Raw genomic sequence first — 24,363 nt, 5'->3', positions numbered from 1 at the left:
AAAAATGGCCCTTCATCGGTCTGCCAGTACGTCTGTTGGACCTGATGATATTCATTATGACATGCTGCACCATCTATCTCCTGCTTCTCTTGATGTCCTTCTGATTGTTTTCAACCAGATCTGGCAGGAGAATGTTTATCCTGATGCCTGGCACCAGGCTATTGTTTTACCTTTCTCTAAGCCTGGGAATGATCCCAAGATTGTTTCAAACTACCGTCCAATTGCTTTGACGAGCTGTCTCTGTAAGACATTAGAAAGTATGGTTAATGCTCGTCTTGTTTGGTTCCTTGAATCAAACAACCTCCTCTCGCCCACCCAGTGTGGGTTCCGTCGACAGCACTCCACCACAGACCACCTACTTCGTCTTGAAACATCTATCAGAGAAGCCTTTCTCAACTGCCAACATCTTGTATCAATATTCTTTGACATAGAGAAGGCTTACGACACAACATGGAGGTATGGCATTTTGCGAGACCTCCATACATATGGGTTACGTGGCCATCTACCCATGTTTATTAAAAAATTTTTAATGGACAGGAGATTCCAAGTTCGTGTGGGTTCGACACTTTCCCGTTGTTTTGTACAGGAACTTGGAGTTCCTCAAGGCTGTGTATTGAGTGTTACACTCTTCAGTATAAAGATAAATGCCATCACTGAACAACTCCTTCTCATTGTTGCGAATGGGCTGTGTCAACGACTTTCACATCTCATGTCAGTCGTCAAACATAAGATATATTGAGCGGCAACTACAAACTGCCCTCAATTGTGTACAGAAGTGGACTCTGGTGAACGGCTTTAATTTCTCTCTCTCCAAAACTGTATGCATGCACTTTTGCTGTCGACGGGGTATTCACCCTGATCCTGAACTTCATATCGGTGAAGTTTTGCTGCCAGTGGTCCCGGAGACCAAGTTCTTGGGGCTTATCTTTGATCATAAACTGACCTTTATACCACACTTAAAGCAGCTTCGGGTCAAATGCACAAGAGCACTGAACATCCTTCGTGTTCTCTCTTCTACCAATTGGGGGGCAGATCGCTGTTCAATGTTAAAGGTATATCGTGTTCTTATTAGATCGAAACTCGATTATTGATCAATGGTCTATAGCTCTGCCAGACCCTCGGCCTTAAAGATGCTGGACCCCATTCATCACCAAGGACTTCGACTCTGCACTGGGGCTTTCCGTACCTCTCCAGTTCAAAGTATATACATTGAATCTCATGAACCTTCTCTACACCTTCGCCGTTTGCAACTATCTTTACAATATACTTCGAAACTTCATTCCTTACCAAAGCATCCCACCTGGAAATGTGTTTTCCTTCCTCGGTGGGCAGTACTTTTTCAGAACAGACGATCTGTCATTGCTCCATTTGGCCTTCGCATCCGGAAGCAATTGGATGAATTGGGTCTGTCCTTGGATAACATTGCAGATTCCACAGGTCGGCCCATCCCACCATGGCTTAATACAGCCCCCAAATGTGACCTTTCTTTCAGTCACCTAAAATAGGCAGATACTCCAGATTGGAAGTACCGTCTTTTATTCAATGAATATCTTTCAAACAATCATTCAGTTCCCATTTATACAGATGGTTCCAAATCAGATAATTCAGTGGGCTCTGCTATGGATTGCTATGGGTCAGTAGTTGCACGCAGAATCCCTTCTACAGCTTCTGTGTTCACTGCTGAACTGTATGCCATATCTCTTACCCTGGATCATATTGCAGCTGAGCAGTACTCCAACTGCACTATTTATACTGATTCGCTTAGTTCTATACTTGCCTTGGAATTGCTACACGTTAGCTCACATCCTATTCTCGCTGATATTCGAAACCGACTGGCCCATTTCTCATTAGCAGCTACTTCAATCCAGTTTTTCTGGATACCACACCATGTTGGTATTCGCGGGAACGAGCTTGCAGACATGGCAGCTAAATATGTCTGCTTCAGCACTATCACTCCTATCCCTATTCCGTACATGGACTATGGTGTTGTCTTCAAGGCTCGGCTCCGTGCCAGCTGGCAGTCCACTTGAGTGAGCAGCGACAACAAACTTTTTCAAATCAAACCCAAAATTGGACTTTGGCCATCTAGCTTCCGTAAAGTTCGGAAGGAGGAAGTTGTTCTCGCTAGGCTACGCATTGGTCACAGTTTTTTAACTCATTGTTTTCTTTTATCTGGAACTGATGCACCAATGTGTAGTTTGTGTAACACTCAAATCACTATCAGCCACGTTTTACTTTCTTGCCATCGTTACAATTCTCAACGTCGGCAATATTTAAACATATTTTTTCGCAGGGTCAATCTGTAACATTGGACAGAGTTATTGGTGATGGTGACTCTGTCCACCTTGATAATGCTTTTAATTTTTTAATGGCCATTAACCTTTTTAATCTCATTTAAGTGTTGCATGTTTATTCATTACACCTTTTTAATTGTGGTTCCTTTTTTACAGTTTTAATCTCTCTCATTCAATTTGACATTGGACAATAGCCAGAACATTAAATAACTCGACACCAGGACTGGAAAGACCAACTTCAGGTGACTGACGGTGGTTTTTATACTTACCTGTTAGTCTTCCTGGCGGGTTATGATCATTACCATTCTGCTACAGGTAGTCCTTTACAACTTTGTTGACTGGATGTCAACATTAGTTTTTACGCCATTTTCTGTTTTAATTGCCGTTTTGCTTTTACCTTCATTTACTTTTACAAATTTTACTCCATTTACTTGACTTTATCTTTTTACTGGACATTTGGCTACTCATTATTACGATTTTGCGGAGTGTCTTTTAAAACTTTTATTCTTTTACATTTTGATACTGGTTGCTATGACACGTAACCCAGAACCAGGACTGGAAAGACCAAATTCAGGTGACTGACGGTGGTTCTTGAACTTACCTGTTAGTCAGGTTATGATCATTACCATTTTGCTAGAGTAAATACCTTACAACTTCTTATACTCTGCCTTTTATCTTAACATTGTAGACTAGGTGTCAACATTGGTTTTATACTTTTTTGTTTTACCTTCATTTCCTTTTATGTCTTTTACTACTTTACTTTATTTATTTATTATTATTTTTTTACATTTTTACCGAATGTCTGGCACAAATGCCATAAAACACTAAATCAATCAATCAATCAATCTGTCCAACTATCCTAGCAGTGGACTCCATTAATAACAATGTGTTACTTTGTTCCATCGAACGATCCTAGCAGTGGATTCCATTAATAAGTTTTACCTTGTTCCATCCAACCATCCTAGTAGTGGACTCCATTAATTACATTGTTTTACTTTGTTCCATCCAACTATCCTAGCAGTGGATTCCATTAATAACAATGTTTTACTTTGTTCCATCCAACTATCCTAGCAGTGGACTCCATTAATAACAATGTGTTACTTGTTCCATCGAACGATCCTAGTAGTGGTCTCCATTAATAACAATGTGTTACTTTGTTCCATCGAACGATCCTAGTAGTGGACTCCATTAATAACAATGTTTTACAATATTGACTACGGAACACCCAGGGTCATGAATCTTAATCTACAATATTGACTACGGAACACCCAGGGTCATGAATCTTAATCTACAATATTGACTACGGAACACCCAGGGTCATGAATCTTAATCTACAATATTGACTACGGAACACCCAGGGTCATGAATCTTAATCTACAATATTGACAACGGAACACCCAGGGTCATGAATCTAATAATCTACAATATTGATCTTAATCTACAATATTGACTACGGAACACCCAGGGTCATGAACACCCAGGGTCATGAATCTTAATCTACAATATTGACTACGGAACACCCAGGATCATGAATCTTAATCTACAATATTGACTACAGAACACCCAGGATCATGAATACTAATCTACAATATTGACTACAGAACACCCAGGATCATGAATACTAATCTACAATATTGACTACAGAACACCCAGGATCATGAATACTAATCTACAATATTGACTACAGAACACCCAGGATCATGAATACTAATCTACAATATTGACTACAGAACACCCAGGATCATGAATACTATCTACAATACTGACTACAGAACACCCAGGGTCATGAATACTAATCTACAATATTGACTACAGAACACCCAGGATCATGAATACTATCTACAATACTGACTACAGAACACCCAGGATCATGAATACTAATCTACAGTATTGACTACGGAACACCCAGGATCATGAATACTAATCTACAGTATTGACTACAGAATACCCAGGGTCATGAATACTGCTAATATCTTTTCTTTTATAAAATATAAGAGAAGAAAAACATTTAAATGTTGAGCCATCTCATAATATTCAACAAAACTTTGCTATTAGTAAGCGTTAAGGGCCCAATACGTGTTTCAATATTTTGATTACCTTTATTGTACTTCAGACAATCCTTTCCATTAGCCTTATGATAGTTGAACAGTTATTTCTCATAAACCATTTTGGATTTCATAACCCCTTTTTAAATGAAATCCCTGATTTTCCAGTAGTTCTGTTAACACTCTGTTATAATAGATCATTTCAATATTATTTTTATCTTTTACATTTTTAGTAAGACATTTAGGCTTGATTTTCTCTTTGTTTTTTCTTAGAAACATGTTTATCTTGAATTAAAAGAAACTTATTACAAAGTTATCAGTTAAAAACGTTTTACCCTTGTAATCCCTAAAGATCCAGGATCTCAACTTCCATTGTTTATGTGACAAGCTAAAGTCCCTCCATTGTACAGAAACAGCTACCCCCTCTATGTTGAATAACGTAAGTTGGAATAGTTCTGTCAGTATTGTCCTCGAAATTTAACTAAGTTTTAGTAACTACATAAAATCTGTTTCATAGTACAGGTCTTATGGTAGAATGATACTCCTGATAGTACTGTCCAAAACTACGTCATATCTGTTTTATAGTACAGGTCTTATGGTGGAATGATACTCCTGATAGTACTGTCAAGAACTACATTATATCTGTTTCATAGTACAGGTCTTATGGTAGAATGATACTCCTGGTAGTACTGTCAACAACTACATTATATCTGTTTCATAGTACAGGTCTTATGGTAGAATGATACTCCTGATAGTACTGTCAAGAACTACATTATATCTGTTTCATAGTACAGGTCTTATGGTAGAATGATACTCCTGATTGTACTGTCAAGAATTACATTATATCTGTTTCATAGTACAGGTCTTATGGTAGAATGATACTCCTGTTAGTACTGTCAAGAACTACATTATATCTGTTTCATAGTACAGGTCTTATGGTAGAATGATACTCCTGATAGTACTGTCAAGAACTACATTATATCTGTTTTATATAGTACATGTCTTATGATAGAATGATACGACTGATAGTACTGTCAAGAACTACATTATATCTGTTTCATAGTACAGGTCTTATGGTAGAATGATACTCCTGTTAGTACTGTCAAGAATTACATTATATCTGTTTCATAGTACAGGTCTTATGGTAGAATGATACTCCTGTTAGTACTGTCAAGAACTACATTATATCTGTTTTATATAGTACATGTCTTATGATAGAATGATACGACTGATAGTACTGTCAAGAACTACATTATATCTGTTTCATAGTACAGGTCTTATGGTAGAATGATACTCCTGATAGTACTGTCAAGAACTATATTATATCTGTTTCATAGTACATGTCTTATGGTGGAATGATGCTCCTGTTAGTACTGTCAAGAACTACATTATGTCTGTTTCATAGTACATGTCTTATGGTAGAATGATACTCCTGTTAGTACTGTCAACAACTACATTATATCTGTTGCATAGTACAGGTCTTATGGTAGAATGATTCTCCTAATAGCACTGTCCAAAACTACGTCATATCTGTTTTATAGTACAGGTCTTATGGTAGAATGATACTCCTGATAGTACTGTCCAAAACTACGTCATATCTGTTTTATAGTACAGGTCTTATGGTAGAATGATACTCCTGTTAGTACTGTCAAGAACTACATTATATCTGTTGCATAGTACAGGTCTTATGGTAGAATGATTCTCCTAATAGCACTGTCCAAAACTACGTCATATCTGTTTTATAGTACAGGTCTTATGGTAGAATGATACTCCTGATAGTACTGTCAACAACTACATTATATCTGTTTCATAGTACAGGTCTTATGGTAGAATGATACTCCTGATTGTACTGTCAAGAATTACATTATATCTGTTTCATAGTACAGGTCTTATGGTAGAATGATACTCCTGGTAGTACTGTCAAGAACTACATTATATCTGTTTCATAGTACAGGTCTTATGGTAGAATGATACTCCTAATAGCACTGTCAAGAACTACATTATATCTGTTTCATAGTACAGGTCTTATGGTAGAATGATACTCCTGATAGTACTGTCAAGAACTACATAAAATCTGTTTCATAGTACAGGTCTTATGGTAGAATGATACTCCTAATAGCACTGTCAAGAACTACATTATATCTGTTTCATAGTACATGTCTTATGGTAGAATGATACTCCTGATAGTACTGTCAAGAACTACATAAAATCTGTTTCATAGTACAGGTCTTATGGTAGAATGATACTCCTAATAGCACTGTCAAGAACTACATTATATCTGTTTCATAGTACAGGTCTTATGGTAGAATGATACTCCTAATAGCACTGTCAAGAACTACATTATATCTGTTTCATAGTACATGTCTTATGGTAGAATGATACTCCTGATAGTACTGTCAAGAACTACATAAAATCTGTTTCATAGTACATGTCTTATGGTAGAATGATACTCCTAATAGCACTGTCAAGAACTACATTATATCTGTTTCATAGTACAGGTCTTATGGTAGAATGATACTCCTGGTAGTACTGTCAACAACTACATTATATCTGTTTCATAGTACAGGTCTTATGGTAGAATGATACTCCTAATAGCACTGTCAAGAACTACATTATATCTGTTTCATAGTACAGGTCTTATGGTAGAATGATACTCCTGATAGTACTGTCAAGAACTACATTATATCTGTTTCATAGTACAGGTCTTATGGTAGAATGATACTCCTGGTAGTACTGTCAACAACTACATTATATCTGTTTCATAGTACAGGTCTTATGGTAGAATGATACTCCTGATAGTACTGTCAAGAACTACATTATATCTGTTTCATAGTACAGGTCTTATGGTAGAATGATACTCCTGATAGTACTGTCAAGAACTACATTATATCTGTTTCATAGTACAGGTCTTATGGTAGAATGATACTCCTGATAGTACTGTCAAGAACTACATTATATCTGTTTCATAGTACAGGTCTTATGGTAGAATGATACTCCTAGTAGTACTGTCAACAACTACATTATATCTGTTGCATAGTACAGGTCTTATGGTAGAATGATACTCCTGATAGTACTGTCAAGAACAACATTATATCTGTTTCATAGTACAGGTCTTATGGTAGAATGATACTCCTAGTAGTACAGTCAAGAACTATATTATATCTGTTTCATAGTACAGGTCTTATGGTAGAATGATACTCCTGATAGTACTGTCAAGAACAACATTATATCTGTTTCATAGTACAGGTCTTATGGTAGAATGATACTCCTGATAGTACTGTCAAGAACTACATTATATCTGTTTCACAGTACAGGTCTTATGGTAGAATGATACTCCTGATAGTACTGTCAACAACTACATTATATCTGTTTCATAGTACGGGTCTCATGGTAGAATGATACTCCTGATAGTACTGTCAACAACTACATTATATCTGTTTCATAGTACAGGTCTTATGGTAGAATGATACTCCTGATAGTACTGTCAAGAACTACATTATATCTGGTTTATAGTACAGGTCTTATGGTAGAATGATTCTCCTAATAGCACTGTCAAGAACTACATTATATCTGTTTCATAGTACAGGTCTTATGGTAGAATGATACTCCTGATAGTACTGTCAAGAACAACATTATATCTGTTTCATAGTACAGGTCTTATGGTAGAATGATACTCCTGATAGTACTGTCAAGAACTACATTATATCTGTTTCATAGTACAGGTCTTATGGTAGAATGATACTCCTGATAGTACTGTCAAGAACTACATTATATCTGTTTCATAGTACAGGTCTTATGGTAGAATGATACTCCTGATAGTACTGTCAAGAACTACATTATATCTGTTTCATAGTACAGGTCTTATGGTAGAATGATACTCCTGATAGTACTGTCAAGAACTACATTATATCTGTTTCATAGTACAGGTCTTATGGTAGAATGATTCTCCGAATAGCACTGTCAAGAACTACATTATATCTGTTTCATAGTACAGGTCTTATGGTAGAATGATACTCCTGATAGTACTGTCAAGAACTACATTATATCTGTTTTATAGTACAGGTCTTATGGTAGAATGATTCTCCTAATAGCACTGTCAAGAACTACATTATATCTGTTGCATAGTACAGGTCTTATGGTAGAATGATTCTCCTAATAGCACTGTCAAGAACTACATTATATCTGTTGCATAGTACAGGTCTTATGGTAGAACGATACTCCTGATAGTACTGTCAACAACTACATTATATCTGTTTTATAGTACAGGTCTTATGGTGGAATGATACGACTGATAGTACTGTCAAGAACTACATTATATCTGTTTCATAGTACAGGTCTTATGGTAGAATGATACTCCTGATTGTACTGTCAAGAATTACATTATATCTGTTTCATAGTACAGGTCTTATGGTAGAATGATACTCCTGTTAGTATTGTCAAGAACTACATTATATCTGTTTTATATAGTACATGTCTTATGGTGGAATGATGCTCCTGTTAGTACTGTCAAGAACTACATTATGTCTGTTTCATAGTACATGTCTTATGGTAGAATGATACTCCTGTTAGTACTGTCAACAACTACATTATATCTTTTGCATAGTACAGGTCTTATGGTAGAATGATTCTCCTAATAGCACTGTCAAGAACTACATTATATCTGTTTCATAGTACAGGTCTTATGGTAGAATGATTCTCCTAATAGCACTGTCAAGAACTACATAAAATCTGTTTCATAGTACAGGTCTTATGGTAGAATGATACTCCTGTTAGTACTGTCAAGAACTACATTATATCTGTTTCATAGTACATGTCTTATGGTAGAATGATACTCCTGTTAGTACTGTCAAGAACTACATTATATCTGTTTCATAGTACAGGTCTTATGGTAGAATGATACTCCTGATAGTACTGTCAAGAACTACATTATATCTGTTTCATAGTACAGGTCTTATGGTAGAATGATACTCCTGTTAGTACTGTCAAGAACTACATAAAATCTGTTTCATAGTACATGTCTTATGGTAGAATGATACTCCTAATAGCACTGTCAAGAACTACATTATATCTGTTTCATAGTACAGGTCTTATGGTAGAATGATACTCCTGTTAGTACTGTCAACAACTACATTATATCTGTTGCATAGTACAGGTCTTATGGTAGAATGATTCTCCTAATAGCACTGTCCAAAACTACGTCATATCTGTTTTATAGTACAGGTCTTATGGTAGAATGATACTCCTGATAGTACTGTCCAAAACTACGTCATATCTGTTTTATAGTACAGGTCTTATGGTAGAATGATACTCCTGTTAGTACTGTCAAGAACTACATTATATCTGTTGCATAGTACAGGTCTTATGGTAGAATGATTCTCCTAATAGCACTGTCCAAAACTACGTCATATCTGTTTTATAGTACAGGTCTTATGGTAGAATGATACTCCTGATAGTACTGTCAACAACTACATTATATCTGTTTCATAGTACAGGTCTTATGGTAGAATGATACTCCTGATTGTACTGTCAAGAATTACATTATATCTGTTTCATAGTACAGGTCTTATGGTAGAATGATACTCCTGGTAGTACTGTCAAGAACTACATTATATCTGGTTCATAGTACAGGTCTTATGGTAGAATGATACTCCTGGTAGTACTGTCAAGAACTACATTATATCTGTTGCATAGTACAGGTCTTATGGTAGAATGATACTCCTGTTAGTACTGTCAAGAACTACATTATATCTGTTTCATAGTACAGGTCTTATGGTAGAATGATACTCCTAATAGCACTGTCAAGAACTACATTATATCTGTTTCATAGTACAGGTCTTATGGTAGAATGATACTCCTGATTGTACTGTCAAGAACTACATAAAATCTGTTTCATAGTACAGGTCTTATGGTAGAATGATACTCCTGATTGTACTGTCAAGAACTACATTATATCTGTTTCATAGTACAGGTCTTATGGTAGAATGATACTCCTAATAGCACTGTCAAGAACTACATTATATCTGTTTCATAGTACAGGTCTTATGGTAGAATGATACTCCTGATTGTACTGTCAAGAACTACATTATATCTGTTTCATAGTACAGGTCTTATGGTAGAATGATACTCCTGATAGTACTGTCAAGAACTACATAAAATCTGTTTCATAGTACAGGTCTTATGGTAGAATGATACTCCTAATAGCACTGTCAAGAACTACATTATATCTGTTTCATAGTACATGTCTTATGGTAGAATGATACTCCTGATAGTACTGTCAAGAACTACATTATATCTGTTTCATAGTACAAGTCTTATGGTAGAATGATACTCCTGATAGTACTGTCAAGAACTACATTATATCTGTTTCATAGTACAGGTCTTATGGTAGAATGATACTCCTGATAGTACTGTCAAGAACTACATAAAATCTGTTTCATAGTACAGGTCTTATGGTAGAATGATACTCCTAATAGCACTGTCAAGAACTACATTATATCTGTTTCATAGTACAGGTCTTATGGTAGAATGATACTCCTAATAGCACTGTCAAGAACTACATTATATCTGTTTCATAGTACATGTCTTATGGTAGAATGATACTCCTGATAGTACTGTCAAGAACTACATAAAATCTGTTTCATAGTACATGTCTTATGGTAGAATGATACTCCTAATAGCACTGTCAAGAACTACATTATATCTGTTTCATAGTACAGGTCTTATGGTAGAATGATACTCCTGGTAGTACTGTCAACAACTACATTATATCTGTTTCATAGTACAGGTCTTATGGTAGAATGATACTCCTGATAGTACTGTCAAGAACTACATTATATCTGTTTCATAGTACAGGTCTTATGGTAGAATGATACTCCTGATAGTACTGTCAAGAACTACATTATATCTGTTTCATAGTACAGGTCTTATGGTAGAATGATACTCCTGGTAGTACTGTCAACAACTACATTATATCTGTTGCATAGTACAGGTCTTATGGTAGAATGATACTCCTGATAGTACTGTCAAGAACAACATTATATCTGTTTCATAGTACAGGTCTTATGGTAGAATGATACTCCTAGTAGTACAGTCAAGAACTATATTATATCTGTTTCATAGTACAGGTCTTATGGTAGAATGATACTCCTGATAGTACTGTCAAGAACAACATTATATCTGTTTCATAGTACAGGTCTTATGGTAGAATGATACTCCTGATAGTACTGTCAAGAACTACATTATATCTGTTTCACAGTACAGGTCTTATGGTAGAATGATACTCCTGATAGTACTGTCAACAACTACATTATATCTGTTTCATAGTACAGGTCTTATGGTAGAATGATACTCCTGATAGTACTGTCAACAACTACATTATATCTGTTTCATAGTACAGGTCTTATGGTAGAATGATACTCCTGGTGGTACTGTCAACAACTACATTATATCTGTTTCATAGTACAGGTCTTATGGTAGAATGATACTCCTGATAGTACTGTCAAGAACTACATTATATCTGTTTCATAGTACAGGTCTTATGGTAGAATGATACTCCTGATAGTACTGTCAAGAACTACATTATATCTGTTTCATAGTACAGGTCTTATGGTAGAATGATACTCCTGATAGTACTGTCAAGAACTACATTATATCTGTTTCATAGTACAGGTCTTATGGTAGAATGATACTCCTGATAGTACTGTCAAGAACTACATTATATCTGTTTCATAGTACAGGTCTTATGGTAGAATGATACTCCTAATAGCACTGTCAAGAACTACATTATATCTGTTTCATAGTACATGTCTTATGGTAGAATGATACTCCTGATAGTACTGTCAAGAACTACATAAAATCTGTTTCATAGTACATGTCTTATGGTAGAATGATACTCCTAATAGCACTGTCAAGAACTACATTATATCTGTTTCATAGTACAGGTCTTATGGTAGAATGATACTCCTGGTAGTACTGTCAACAACTACATTATATCTGTTTCATAGTACAGGTCTTATGGTAGAATGATACTCCTGATAGTACTGTCAAGAACTACATTATATCTGTTTCATAGTACAGGTCTTATGGTAGAATGATACTCCTGATAGTACTGTCAAGAACTACATTATATCTGTTTCATAGTACAGGTCTTATGGTAGAATGATACTCCTGGTAGTACTGTCAACAACTACATTATATCTGTTGCATAGTACAGGTCTTATGGTAGAATGATACTCCTGATAGTACTGTCAAGAACAACATTATATCTGTTTCATAGTACAGGTCTTATGGTAGAATGATACTCCTAGTAGTACAGTCAAGAACTATATTATATCTGTTTCATAGTACAGGTCTTATGGTAGAATGATACTCCTGATAGTACTGTCAAGAACAACATTATATCTGTTTCATAGTACAGGTCTTATGGTAGAATGATACTCCTGATAGTACTGTCAAGAACTACATTATATCTGTTTCACAGTACAGGTCTTATGGTAGAATGATACTCCTGATAGTACTGTCAACAACTACATTATATCTGTTTCATAGTACAGGTCTTATGGTAGAATGATACTCCTGATAGTACTGTCAACAACTACATTATATCTGTTTCATAGTACAGGTCTTATGGTAGAATGATACTCCTAGTAGTACTGTCAACAACTACATTATATCTGTTGCATAGTACAGGTCTTATGGTAGAATGATACTCCTGATAGTACTGTCAAGAACAACATTATATCTGTTTCATAGTACAGGTCTTATGGTAGAATGATACTCCTAGTAGTACAGTCAAGAACTATATTATATCTGTTTCATAGTACAGGTCTTATGGTAGAATGATACTCCTGATAGTACTGTCAAGAACAACATTATATCTGTTTCATAGTACAGGTCTTATGGTAGAATGATACTCCTGATAGTACTGTCAAGAACTACATTATATCTGTTTCACAGTACAGGTCTTATGGTAGAATGATACTCCTGATAGTACTGTCAACAACTACATTATATCTGTTTCATAGTACGGGTCTCATGGTAGAATGATACTCCTGATAGTACTGTCAACAACTACATTATATCTGTTTCATAGTACAGGTCTTATGGTAGAATGATACTCCTGATAGTACTGTCAAGAACTACATTATATCTGGTTTATAGTACAGGTCTTATGGTAGAATGATTCTCCTAATAGCACTGTCAAGAACTACATTATATCTGTTTCATAGTACAGGTCTTATGGTAGAATGATACTCCTGATAGTACTGTCAAGAACAACATTATATCTGTTTCATAGTACAGGTCTTATGGTAGAATGATACTCCTGATAGTACTGTCAAGAACTACATTATATCTGTTTCATAGTACAGGTCTTATGGTAGAATGATACTCCTGATAGTACTGTCAAGAACTACATTATATCTGTTTCATAGTACAGGTCTTATGGTAGAATGATACTCCTGATAGTACTGTCAAGAACTACATTATATCTGTTTCATAGTACAGGTCTTATGGTAGAATGATACTCCTGATAGTACTGTCAAGAACTACATTATATCTGTTTCATAGTACAGGTCTTATGGTAGAATGATTCTCCTAATAGCACTGTCAAGAACTACATTATATCTGTTTCATAGTACAGGTCTTATGGTAGAATGATACTCCTGATAGTACTGTCAAGAACTACATTATATCTGTTTTATAGTACAGGTCTTATGGTAGAATGATTCTCCTAATAGCACTGTCAAGAACTACATTATATCTGTTGCATAGTACAGGTCTTATGGTAGAATGATTCTCCTAATAGCACTGTCAAGAACTACATTATATCTGTTGCATAGTACAGGTCTTATGGTAGAACGATACTCCTGATAGTACTGTCAACAACTACATTATATCTGTTTTATAGTACAGGTCTTATGGTGGAATGATACGACTGATAGTACTGTCAAGAACTACATTATATCTGTTTCATAGTACAGGTCTTATGGTAGAATGATACTCCTGATTGTACTGTCAAGAATTACATTATATCTGTTTCATAGTACAGGTCTTATGGTAGAATGATACTCCTGTTAGTACTGTCAAGAACTACATTATATCTGTTTTATATAGTACATGTCTTATGGTGGAATGATGCTCCTGTTAGTACTGTCAAGAACTACATTATGTCTGTTTCATAGTACATGTCTTATGGTAGAATGATACTCCTGTTAGTACTGTCAACAACTACATTATATCTTTTGCATAGTACAGGTCTTATGGTAGAATGATTCTCCTAATAGCACTGTCAAGAACTACATTATATCTGTTTCATAGTACAGGTCTTATGGTAGAATGATTCTCCTAATAGCACTGTCAAGAACTACATAAAATCTGTTTCATAGTACAGGTCTTATGGTAGAATGATACTCCTGTTAGTACTGTCAAGAACTACATTATATCTGTTTCATAGTACATGTCTTATGGTAGAATGATACTCCTGTTAGTACTGTCAAGAACTACATTATATCTGTTTCATAGTACAGGTCTTATGGTAGAATGATACTCCTGATAGTACTGTCAAGAACTACATTATATCTGTTTCATAGTACAGGTCTTATGGTAGAATGATACTCCTGTTAGTACTGTCAAGAACTACATAAAATCTGTTTCATAGTACATGTCTTATGGTAGAATGATACTCCTAATAGCACTGTCAAGAACTACATTATATCTGTTTCATAGTACAGGTCTTATGGTAGAATGATACTCCTGTTAGTACTGTCAACAACTACATTATATCTGTTGCATAGTACAGGTCTTATGGTAGAATGATTCTCCTAATAGCACTGTCCAAAACTACGTCATATCTGTTTTATAGTACAGGTCTTATGGTAGAATGATACTCCTGATAGTACTGTCCAAAACTACGTCATATCTGTTTTATAGTACAGGTCTTATGGTAGAATGATACTCCTGTTAGTACTGTCAAGAACTACATTATATCTGTTGCATAGTACAGGTCTTATGGTAGAATGATTCTCCTAATAGCACTGTCCAAAACTACGTCATATCTGTTTTATAGTACAGGTCTTATGGTAGAATGATACTCCTGATAGTACTGTCAACAACTACATTATATCTGTTTCATAGTACAGGTCTTATGGTAGAATGATACTCCTGATTGTACTGTCAAGAATTACATTATATCTGTTTCATAGTACAGGTCTTATGGTAGAATGATACTCCTGATTGTACTGTCAAGAATTACATTATATCTGTTTCATAGTACAGGTCTTATGGTAGAATGATACTCCTGGTAGTACTGTCAAGAACTACATTATATCTGGTTCATAGTACAGGTCTTATGGTAGAATGATACTCCTGGTAGTACTGTCAAGAACTACATTATATCTGTTGCATAGTACAGGTCTTATGGTAGAATGATACTCCTGTTAGTACTGTCAAGAACTACATTATATCTGTTTCATAGTACAGGTCTTATGGTAGAATGATACTCCTAATAGCACTGTCAAGAACTACATTATATCTGTTTCATAGTACAGGTCTTATGGTAGAATGATACTCCTGATTGTACTGTCAAGAACTACATAAAATCTGTTTCATAGTACAGGTCTTATGGTAGAATGATACTCCTGATTGTACTGTCAAGAACTACATTATATCTGTGTCATAGTACAGGTCTTATGGTAGAATGATACTCCTAATAGCACTGTCAAGAACTACATTATATCTGTTTCATAGTACAGGTCTTATGGTAGAATGATACTCCTGATTGTACTGTCAAGAACTACATTATATCTGTTTCATAGTACAGGTCTTATGGTAGAATGATACTCCTAATAGCACTGTCAAGAACTACATAAAATCTGTTTCATAGTACAGGTCTTATGGTAGAATGATACTCCTAATAGCACTGTCAAGAACTACATTATATCTGTTTCATAGTACATGTCTTATGGTAGAATGATACTCCTGATAGTACTGTCAAGAACTACATTATATCTGTTTCATAGTACAAGTCTTATGGTAGAATGATACTCCTGATAGTACTGTCAAGAACTACATTATATCTGTTTCATAGTACAGGTCTTATGGTAGAATGATACTCCTGATAGTACTGTCAAGAACTACATAAAATCTGTTTCATAGTACAGGTCTTATGGTAGAATGATACTCCTAATAGCACTGTCAAGAACTACATTATATCTGTTTCATAGTACAGGTCTTATGGTAGAATGATACTCCTAATAGCACTGTCAAGAACTACATTATATCTGTTTCATAGTACATGTCTTATGGTAGAATGATACTCCTGATAGTACTGTCAAGAACTACATAAAATCTGTTTCATAGTACATGTCTTATGGTAGAATGATACTCCTGGTAGTACTGTCAACAACTACATTATATCTGTTTCATAGTACAGGTCTTATGGTAGAATGATACTCCTGGTAGTACTGTCAACAACTACATTATATCTGTTTCATAGTACAGGTCTTATGGTAGAATGATACTCCTGATAGTACTGTCAAGAACTACATTATATCTGTTTCATAGTACAGGTCTTATGGTAGAATGATACTCCTGATAGTACTGTCAAGAACTACATTATATCTGTTTCATAGTACAGGTCTTATGGTAGAATGATACTCCTGGTAGTACTGTCAACAACTACATTATATCTGTTGCATAGTACAGGTCTTATGGTAGAATGATACTCCTGATAGTACTGTCAAGAACAACATTATATCTGTTTCATAGTACAGGTCTTATGGTAGAATGATACTCCTAGTAGTACAGTCAAGAACTATATTATATCTGTTTCATAGTACAGGTCTTATGGTAGAATGATACTCCTGATAGTACTGTCAAGAACAACATTATATCTGTTTCATAGTACAGGTCTTATGGTAGAATGATACTCCTGATAGTACTGTCAAGAACTACATTATATCTGTTTCACAGTACAGGTCTTATGGTAGAATGATACTCCTGATAGTACTGTCAACAACTACATTATATCTGTTTCATAGTACAGGTCTTATGGTAGAATGATACTCCTGATAGTACTGTCAACAACTACATTATATCTGTTTCATAGTACAGGTCTTATGGTAGAATGATACTCCTGGTGGTACTGTCAACAACTACATTATATCTGTTTCATAGTACAGGTCTTATGGTAGAATGATACTCCTGGTAGTACTGTCAAGAACTACATTATATCTGTTTTATAGTACAGGTCTTATGGTAGAATGATTCTCCTAATAGCACTGTCAAGAACTACATTATATCTGTTTCATAGTACAGGTCTTATGGTAGAATGATACTCCTGATAGTACTGTCAAGAACAACATTATATCTGTTTCATAGTACAGGTCTTATGGTAGAATGATACTCCTGATAGTACTGTCAAGAACTACATTATATCTGTTTCATAGTACAGGTCTTATGGTAGAATGATACTCCTGATAGTACTGTCAAGAACTACATTATATCTGTTTCATAGTACAGGTCTTATGGTAGAATGATACTCCTGATAGTACTGTCAAGAACTACATTATATCTGTTTCATAGTACAGGTCTTATGGTAGAATGATACTCCTGATAGTACTGTCAAGAACTACATTATATCTGTTTTTATAGTACAGGTCTTATGGTAGAATGATTCTCCTAATAGCACTGTCAAGAACTACATTATATCTGTTTCATAGTACAGGTCTTATGGTAGAATGATACTCCTGATAGTACTGTCAAGAACTACATTATATCTGTTTTATAGTACAGGTCTTATGGTAGAATGATTCTCCTAATAGCACTGTCAAGAACTACATTATATCTGTTGCATAGTACAGGTCTTATGGTAGAATGATTCTCCTAATAGCACTGTCAAGAACTGCATTATATCTTTTGCATAGTACAGGTCTTATGGAAGAATGATTCTCCTAATAGCACTGTCAAGAACTACATTATATCTGTTTCATAGTACAGGTCTTATGGTAGAATGATTCTCCTAATAGCACTGTCAAGAACTACATAAAATCTGTTTCATAGTACAGGTCTTATGGTAGAATGATACTCCTGTTAGTACTGTCAAGAACTACATTATATCTGTTTCATAGTACATGTCTTATGGTAGAATGATACTCCTGTTAGTACTGTCAAGAACTACATTATATCTGTTTCATAGTACAGGTCTTATGGTAGAATGATACTCCTGATAGTACTGTCAAGAACTACATTATATCTGTTTCATAGTACAGGTCTTATGGTAGAATGATACTCCTGGTAGTACTGTCAAAAACTACATTATATCTGTTTCATAGTACAGGTCTTATGGTAGAATGATACTCCTGATAGTACTGTCAAGAACTACATTATATCTGTTTCATAGTACAGGTCTTATGGTAGAATGATACTCCTGGTAGTACTGTCAAAAACTACATTATATCTGTTTCATAGTACAGGTCTTATGGTAGAATGATACTATTGATAGTACTGTCAAGAACTACATTATATCTGTTTCATAGTACAGGTCTTATGGTAGAATGATACTCCTGTTAGTACTGTCAAAAACTACATTAAATCTGTTTCATAGTACAGGTCTTATGGTAGAATGATACTCCTGATAGTACTGTCAAGAACTACATTATATCTGTTTTATAGTACAGGTCTTATGGTAGAATGATACTCCTGATAGTACTGTCAAGAACTACATTATGTCTGTTTTATAGTACAGGTCTTATGGTAGAATGATACTCCTGATTGTACTGTCAAGAATTACATTATATGTGTTTCATAGTACAGGTCTTATGGTAGAATGATTCTCCTAATAGCACTGTCAAGAACTACATAAAATCTGTTTCATAGTACAGGTCTTATGGTAGAATGATACTCCTGTTAGTACTGTCAAGAACTACATTATATCTGTTTCATAGTACATATCTTATGGTAGAATGATACTCCTGTTAGTACTGTCAAGAACTACATTATATCTGTTTCATAGTACAGGTCTTATGGTAGAATGATACTCCTGGTAGTACTGTCAAAAACTACATTATATCTGTTTCATAGTACATGTCTTATGGTAGAATGATACTCCTGTTAGTTCTGTCAAGAACTACATTATATCTGTTTCATAGTACATGTCTTATGGTAGAATGATACTCCTGTTAGTACTGTCAAGAACTACATTATATCTGTTTCATAGTACAGGTCTTATGGTAGAATGATACTCCTGATAGTACTGTCAAGAACTACATTATATCTGTTTCATAGTACAGGTCTTATGGTAGAATGATACTCCTGGTAGTACTGTCAAAAACTACATTATATCTGTTTCATAGTACAGGTCTTATGGTAGAATGATACTCCTGTTAGTACTGTCAAGAACTACATTATATCTGTTTCATAGTACAGGTCTTATGGTAGAATGATACTCCTGATAGTACTGTCAAGAACTACATTATATCTGTTTTATAGTACAGGTCTTATGGTAGAATGATACTATTGATAGTACTGTCAAGAACTACATTATATCTGTTTCATAGTACAGGTCTTATGGTAGAATGATACTCCTGATAGTACTGTCAAGAACTACATTATATCTGTTTTATAGTACAGGTCTTATGGTAGAATGATACTATTGATAGTACTGTCAAGAACTACATTATATCTGTTTTATAGTACAGGTCTTATGGTAGAATGATGCTCCTGTTAGTACTGTCAAGAACTACATTATATCTGTTTCATAGTACAGGTCTTATGGTAGAATGATACTCCTGGTAGTACTGTCAAGAACTATATTATATCTGTTTCATAGTACAGGCCTTTTGGTAGAATGATTCTCCTAATAGCACTGTCAAGAACTACATTATATCTGTTTCATAGTACAGGTCTTATGGTAGAATGATGCTCCTGTTAGTACTGTCAAGAACTACATTATATCTGTTTTATAGTACAGGTCTTATGGTAGAATGTTACTCCTGATAGTACTGTCAAGAACTACATTATATCTGTTTTATAGTACAGGTCTTATGGTAGAATGATACTATTGATAGTACTGTCAAGAACTACATTATATCTGTTTTATAGTACAGGTCTTATGGTAGAATGTTACTCCTGATAGTACTGTCAAGAACTACATTATATCTGTTTTATAGTACAGGTCTTATGGTAGAATGATTCTCCTAATAGCACTGTCAAGAACTACATTATATCTGTTTCATAGTACAGGTCTTATGGTAGAATGATGCTCCTGTTAGTACTGTCAAGAACTACATTATATCTGTTTTATAGTACAGGTCTTATGGTAGAATGATACTATTGATAGTACTGTCAAGAACTACATTATATCTGTTTTATAGTACAGGTCTTATGGTAGAATGTTACTCCTGATAGTACTGTCAAGAACTACATTATATCTGTTTTATAGTACAGGTCTTATGGTAGAATGATACTATTGATAGTACTGTCAAGAACTACATTATATCTGTTTCATAGTTCATGTCTTATGGTAGAATGATACTCCTGGTAGTACTGTCAAGAACTACATTATATCTGTTTCATAGTACAGGCCTTTTGGTAGAATGATTCTCCTAATAGCACTGTCAAGAACTACATTATATCTGTTTCATAGTACAGGTCTTATGGTAGAATGATACTCCTGGTAGTACTGTCAAGAACTACGTCATATCTGTTTCATAGTACAGGTCTTATGGTAGAATGATGCTCCTGTTAGTACTGTCAAGAACTATATTATATCTATTTCATAGTACAGGTCTTATGGTAGAATGTTCATCCATACGTAGTAACAATTTGTCTCTAATACATAATGTGATAGAAAATACTGACAATGTCCTTCAGTATAATAACACTTACAATACTGACAATGTTATTCAATATAATAACACTTACAATACTGACAATGTCCTACAGTATAATAACACTTACAATACTGACAATGTCCTTCAGTATAATAACACTTACAATACTGACAATGTTATTCAATATAATAACACTTACAATACTGACAATGTCCTACAGTATAATAACACTTACAATTCTGACAATGTTATTCAATATAATAACACTTACAATACTGACAATGTCCTACAGTATAATAACACTTACAATACTGACAATGTCCTTCAGTATAATAACACTTACAATACTGACAATGCTATTCAATATAATAACACAATACTGACAATGTTCTACAGTATAATAACACTTACAATACTGACAATGTCCTACAGTATAATAACACTTAAAATACTGACAATGTTTTCTCGTTTTACAACACCATTCTGACAATGACTTGCAGTAGAATAAAGCCACTTACAGTACTGACAGTCACCTCCATCAGAATAAGACTGAACACACAAATTACTGATATCAGCTTTCCAACAGAATAAAACCAACCATACAGCTGTAAACAGCCCTTGAGTAGAATAAAGCCACTTACAGTACTGACAATCACCTCCATCAGAATAAGACTGAACACACAAATTACTGAGATCAGCTTTCCAACAGAATAAAACCAACCATACTGCTGAAAACAGCCCTTGAGTAGAATAAAGCCACTTGTTGCCCTGACAGCTGTTCCATACTAGAAAATGATCATCCATAGAACTGACTTTTGTACTGATACTGACTGAAAATCTCGCAACAGCTACAACAGTGTACAGTTTTATGGTTTTTTTATGTGTAGCAATGACTGCACATGACATGTATTAAGTCATGGGACTCTGAATGTGATTATTTACTGTTCTGTTGTTCACATGAGCACGTAATACTAACTGTCTTTAATTGTGTAGACCATAATGACATGAAAGACAGTTTCTTGTTGATGTCACTAGTTTTTGCCATTGGTGGCTGTTGGTTTGCCTACGTTCAGCAACACATCCTCAGAAGGTGATGAAAGTATTGAGGATGCTTAGGAATCTCTAAATACAGAAAGAGTGAGTTCAAACTCCAAGTAAGTTACACCCAACTTTTCATGGTTGTCCACCATGCACATTTCTCAAATTGTCTTTGTAGTAAGACTGTACTTTTTCACAGTTAATCTGGTGAGAATTCTTGTGATTTAATCTTAAAAGGGTAACTTAGTGAGTTATGTATATGTTACTGTCTTTTTGTAGAAGGATTCAGTTTACACTATTAATGTATACTTAGTAATTGAAGGGCACTTAAGCTTTTAAAGAAAATCTCTGCAGACTGTTAAGAGAATTGAGGAAAGATTGACTCACTTCAGAAGGCTAATGTGCTTCATGTGCAAGCAGAAAATAGTTTGACACCACTTAGGAACAGGTAACATTACTTCTTCTGGAAATGGACAGAAGTTTGACTCGCCTAGGAACAGGTAGCATTACTTCTTGTAGAAGTGGACAGAAGTTTGACTCACCTTGGAACAGGTGGCATTAGTTCTTGTGGAAGTGGACAGAAGTTTGATCTACTTAGAAACAGATAACATTACTTTTTGTGGAAGTGGACAGAAGTTTGATCCACCTAGGAACAGGTAACATTACTTTTTGTGGAAGTGGACAGAAGTTTGACCCACTTAGAAACAGGTAACATTACTTTTTGTGGAAGGGAACAGAAGTTTGATCCACTTAGGAACAGGTAACATTACTTTTTGTGGAGGTGGACAGAAGTTTGACCCACTTAGGAACAGGTAACATTACTTTTTGTGGAAGTGACCAGAATGTACACTGCTACACTTAACTCATCATGCATGTGGATACTTCTCTGTATTAACCGTGAACAGAATGTACACTGCTACACTTACCTCATCAAGCATGTGGATACCTCTCTGTATTAACCGTGAACAGAATGTACACAGCTACACTTACCTCATCATACATGTGTATACTTCTCAGTATTAACCATGAACAGAATGTACACTGCTACACTTACCTCATCAAGCATGTGGATACTTCTTTGTACAAGGGGACAAATGTAAATGACACATGATCCTACCAATCGTCAAAAGTACAGGAGAAGAAGATAATTGCAATGGGTCAGTTGGTGCACAACAATATTGTCATGAAATGTAAGCCAACAGTTTATTTCTCTAAATTGGTAAACACATACCTATCCTTCTTGCATGTTTATTTGTCATTGCAAAAAACAATTTTACATGTGTTTATAACTCTGAGGAGTCATGGTAAGTAATTAGACTATTTTCAGGAACATTATTACATGTCACTTTATGCTATCATTACTAAATAGATATTGTTTTTAATGCATTCTGTCAAGTTAATAATGAAGCTATCTTCCATTCGTTAGTTTTGTGAGCAAATATATATTTGTTTCTACTTTTTATAGCATATTTATGTCCTGTAAGGTTATATAGTCTTTGTTTCTAATAAACACTTGTGGGAATAGACTGTCATTTAAATAGATTTGGTAAATTGTAATTGAATTATATTACATGTACATGCCAAATTCACTTCTTAATAATATTTAATAGTTATTTATATAATTATTGTTAATTAACATCATGCGTTGTGCACATTAATCATATATAGGGAAAATATATTTTTTTGTGATTGGTGCTTACAGGTTTTAATACAATATTAAGTTATCTATTTTGTTATTGTTTAGTTTATTTATGTTTGTAATTCATCATATCATTAAAAGGCTGATATGGTTAATTCCATAAACAATGCTGCTTAACTGGGGTTTCTACACCCAGTAGTACAGTGGTATGTTTGAGGACTTACAACTCTATAATCTGGGTTTCAATACCCATGATGGGCAGAGCAAAGATAGCCCATTGTGTTGCTTTGTGCCTAATTTCAAACAAACAAATAACTGATGTTTTCTCTATGATAAGAGAAAGAGAGATAATTGAGTCAAGAATGGTGGGTGTTTATCCTGTGATAAGAGAGAAACAGGTCAAGAATGGTGGGTGTTTGTCCTTTAATGAGAGAGAAACAGGTCAAGAACAGTGGGTGTTTGTCCTGTGATGAGAGACAAACGGGTCAGGAACGATGTGTGTTTGTCCTGTGATGAGA

General features: G+C 34.9%; 1 long non-coding RNA gene across 10 annotated transcripts in view; it reads left to right on the top strand.

The window, feature by feature from the left end:
* Positions 1-24,363, top strand: part of LOC143228712 (uncharacterized) — a 78,666-nt gene that overhangs the window by 29,862 nt on the left and 24,441 nt on the right. The window contains exon 6 of one of the 10 annotated variants that reach the window (XR_013015429.1): positions 22,204-22,322. The exons of the other annotated variants lie outside the window; for them this stretch is intronic. This is a non-coding gene — a long non-coding RNA (uncharacterized LOC143228712). The remainder of the gene's footprint in view (positions 1-22,203; positions 22,323-24,363) is intronic. 10 annotated transcript variants of the gene reach the window in all.

Source organism: Tachypleus tridentatus, chromosome 10 (genome assembly GCF_004210375.1).
Source record: "Tachypleus tridentatus isolate NWPU-2018 chromosome 10, ASM421037v1, whole genome shotgun sequence".
Classification (NCBI taxonomy): domain Eukaryota; kingdom Metazoa; phylum Arthropoda; class Merostomata; order Xiphosura; family Limulidae; genus Tachypleus; species Tachypleus tridentatus.
Note: the sequence above shows the minus strand (reverse complement) of the source record. Positions and strands in the feature narration are given on the sequence as shown.